This window comes from Thalassophryne amazonica, chromosome 18 (assembly GCF_902500255.1).
Source record: "Thalassophryne amazonica chromosome 18, fThaAma1.1, whole genome shotgun sequence".
NCBI lineage: Eukaryota > Metazoa > Chordata > Actinopteri > Batrachoidiformes > Batrachoididae > Thalassophryne > Thalassophryne amazonica.
This window is the reverse complement of record NC_047120.1, coordinates 48,497,394-48,501,601: the sequence shown is the minus strand read 5'-3', so window position 1 is coordinate 48,501,601 and position 4,208 is coordinate 48,497,394. Positions and strand designations below refer to the sequence as shown.

The following is a 4,208-nucleotide window of genomic DNA, read 5'->3' as shown; positions in this document are numbered from 1 at the left end:
ATATATTATTGTTTAAATATTCAGAGTCCATCGGCGACTCCCGTGTGCCTGTCTGATATGCAGACTGGGTAATATAAGCTTGTAAAACTTCCACACTGGCATCTCACTGTTCTACAAATACTTTTAAATCTTTTAAAATGCAGTGCCATCATCACATCAGAAACCTTTTGCCATCCACTTTAGAAAAAACCAAGAGGTGCCGAAATGATGGGCTAAGTGTACATACTGTGTCTCCCAAAGTGGTTTTTCATTGTGGCATTACTCAAACCAGCAGTGCTACTGAAACTGTGTACCCTGCTATGTTTAATAGAATGACTAAAGGATGAAGACTTTGAATTGTGGAAGGTCTGTTATGAGAGACAAATCCAACGTTTAACATCAAAGGGAATTTATGTGGTTTGATTTCTCGCAATGTCCCATTAGACAATACAGTGTGCAAACAATACGTTACAATCAGTGGTGGAATCAGCGAATCCGATAACAGATAATTATTAAAGCTAATGTTTTTGAAAGCGGATTCGCTTTTCAGATAAGTTTTAAAACAATCATAGGACTAAATATCTTCCGAAAAATTTAGTTTGGAAAACTTACAGTCTGATAACATTTTTTTTAAAATGTTATCGGATGCTGGTAAAGTGAGCAAAGTTTAACAGTCAAAAACGTTTGTAAACCCTAAAATCAAAGTCTAGTTTTAGTCCATCCGGTTGTGTGTTTGTGGCAGACTGGCTGCCTGTTGCTTGTTGATGACGTCGTCATTAAGCGCAAAACATGATTGGCCGGTTGAGCATTGTGGGTAGTGTAGTTCAGCATCACTTTCTATGCTACAGTGAGTGAGTCCGCTCGACACAAAAACAAAACGGACTAATTTGAACATTGTTTTATTTTATTTATTTGTGGCTGTAATTTAATCACCAAGACTTGGTGGGGGAGAGGAGCTCTCACGGTGCAGTTGTGTACAGAGGGACTTTTCTTCACCGTTTAGACACTGGTTTGGATTTGTTTAAAAAGGATGCTTTATGTGGATTATTTATTCAGATGAATCCCACTGAAACTAACAGGTAAGAATTTATTTTGTGTCTTTTATTCTGCCAATCAATGCATTAATGGATGTATTTTAAGCCGCAGGGTTCAAAGCGTGTGAAAAAAGCAGCAGCTTTTAGTTTGTAAATGACAGTGTATCTAATACCGAGATAAACTGTTGTATGGCTGGGGGGGCCTGGCTGCCTTTTTGTTTCTGTCTTTTGTTTTTCCTTCCAGGTGGCTTGCATTTGGGACTGAGTGGCTGTGTTGCTGAGTTTATCAGGACCTCACCCTGATCACCTGAGGCTGATCACCTGTGGCTCATCAGGACTCACAGCTGTGGTGCATCTGCATGGATTGGAACATGGTGGCATTTAAGACTGGAGTGCACAGTGTGTATTTGCCAGAGACTCGACCTTGTGACCAGACGGGTGAGATCGTCGTCTCGGGAGCCATCTCATCATCAGTGGATGCAGAGAACGTCCAGGTTTGAAGCAAGGCCATGAATACTAATGAATGCTTTTCACAGAAAAAAAAATCATTTAAAAATGTACGAAAATGTAAGGCACAAAAAGTCATACAAATTTTTACATATTTTTCAGCAAAATTTGTAAATATTCCACCTATTCCTCTGTCAGGAGACTGTGAGGATGGCAGCGACAACAAGATGCACTAAATCATATTATAGTTATTGTTCTTCAAACTTTAACTCTAACTCGCATTTGTGATGCTAAATGTGAAACAAGCATTGCGCATGCATGTGGAAACTTGTAAGAATATTCTCCAACTATAGCACTACCTTTTATTATATTATTGTATAAAACACGTCTTGAGAATATGTTGAACTGCTTTGGAGCTACAGAAAAATGTCGCTCATATTCTCCACCTGCATAGCCGCGGCAGCCTGCGGCCTGCACAGCGTTCACAAATCAGCGCGCGGCTGACACAGAGGTCAGGGAAGCAAGGGAATAGAGGAATAGCATTAGCTCAAAGTCAGAAACAAGCAACCAGCTTCAGAGAACCAATCGAAGTCAGTCATATGCATCAGCACCTTCTTCTCCTCAACACCACCACCAAAGCAAAACCCGAAAGCACTGGAACAACAAGGCCAATGCATGTGTTTCTGCTACACACTGACGACTTCTGGGTTTGACATTAAAAGACAGTTTAGAATGTCAGATTTTATTACCTAATATTAAAACCAAAGAAGTGTTCATACAGAACATAGCAAAAAAAAAAAAAAATGATGCTATGCGGAGCAAAAAATATAAATAGGCAACAGAAACACCAGAGAGCTGTGAATATCTACATTTCCACCGTAGGAACTTCCTACTCGTCCTAGGGTCCACAACTCCCAGTATTAAGGAGAGCATGTTGAAGTTGTTTATACATTTATGACAGGCTGTATGTTCCAATAAAGCAGGTTAAGGAATGTTACAAAATGTGACAATTAAAAAAACATTTAATTTTGGTGAATTACCATTATTTGTTGATTATCAGTTCAACAGATTTATAGACAACAGTACAATTAAAGCGATTAATGGTGCATGTCAGCAGAATCATAGGTTTTATTTTTGTAAATTTAACAAAACTGTTAAATTTAACAGTTTGTTAGCTATTTGAAAGTATGACATTTATTTGTGAACTTTAAAAATCAGTCTGGGGTTGTAATATACACCATCAAATAAGGTAAAGAGGTTAACACCAGTGGACCCTAGGACTAGTGAAACCTAGGACCAGTGGACCCTCCCTGAACTCACCTCTACTTACAACATATCCTGAACGTTTACAGAAACAGCCCTAAAATTGTCCTTCTCAGCTGTCATGTCTCATTTTCAGTCTGTTTGCTAGCTACCATTAGCATGCAATCATTTAGTGCAGTTCACAGAAGATAAATGCAGGAGTAGCTTAAGCTTTTTTTATTTGACTTCCTACTAGCTTGCAAAATCTTAAAATGTTTGTAAGCCACTATTTGCTCACCTGATTCCAGATTTCTCGATGGCATGTCTTTCATCACAAAATTAGTGGTTGAACAAAAAAGCAGTGAGTCTGTTCTCTATGCATCCCTGGTGCATGACTGTCCATTTTGTGTCCTCGTACACTCATAGTTCTAGCTCAACCTGTATACTTTCTCTTGGCACTGTGTCACCAAGTGTTTAATTCTGTATCCAGGAGCAAACAAACTCTATTCTGTACTCTTTAAATGTATTTCTGTGTTAGCTGTTATCAACATAAATACTAACAACGTCTTTCACACATGGTGTTATCTATTTAATAGTGTTGTGTGTGTGCACTCAACTTGACACTGTGTGGACACCCATATGCCCACAAATGAGTCAAATGTGGGGACTCGTATTACATCTTGCGTGCAAACAGTAGCATTTCGAGTGTCACCTAGTTTCATGTTTATTTCTCCATTGAGCCCAGTGACAATACATCATAATGTGAGGTAAACAACTAATGCTTACATTTCCAGCACATTCAGATGGCCCAAAATATGTTTCTGCACACAAACTATGCAAACATGTTATTCATGCCCCTTTAAATATGAGGGAGAATGTCAGTTTATTGTCTTGGTATTTCAAGGTGTTTAACCGGGGCCATTGTGTTCATAGAAAAAGCCTCACAGCTGAAACACAACAATCATGCAAACTACTCATTGTAAAACATGACATTAACTTGGCAGTGATGTGATTCATGTTCAGTTTATCTATTTCAGCAAACATCAAGGGCAATAATTATGCTAAATTATGTGTTAATCAACACTTGTTGAACTAATCACCTATGCCAGGGATAAAGTCAAGTGTCTTTGATGAAAGGCCAATAGACGTCGGGGGGAGGTATAGTGCAGCAGCTAAGAGAATATTTAGAGCAAAATCTTGCAAATGGTGATACAAGCATTAAATCCGGCACAAATACTACTCTTTTGAAAAAACTGACTAGCCACTTGAATTTTCAATATGTGCCAGGTAGGGGTCAATTGAAGAATTACGCAGGGGTCAAAATCAAAAATGCTCCAATCACATTGAAAACTATACTATATTATTTGTCTGATCATAACAATTCCAAAAAGGTATAGTTTGGACTATTTATGACTGAATGTTCTGGGGTTATGGAGTAAAAACAGCAAAAATGGTGGCAAAGGTCAGTTTCAGTTTATACAGGGGTCAAAAGTTAAAGTTGCTCCA

General features: G+C 38.4%; 1 protein-coding gene across 1 annotated transcript in view; it reads right to left on the bottom strand.

Annotated features, from left to right (window-relative positions):
* The window catches only part of nrg3b (neuregulin 3b), a 613,393-nt gene that overhangs the window by 169,137 nt on the left and 440,048 nt on the right, over nt 1-4,208 (bottom strand).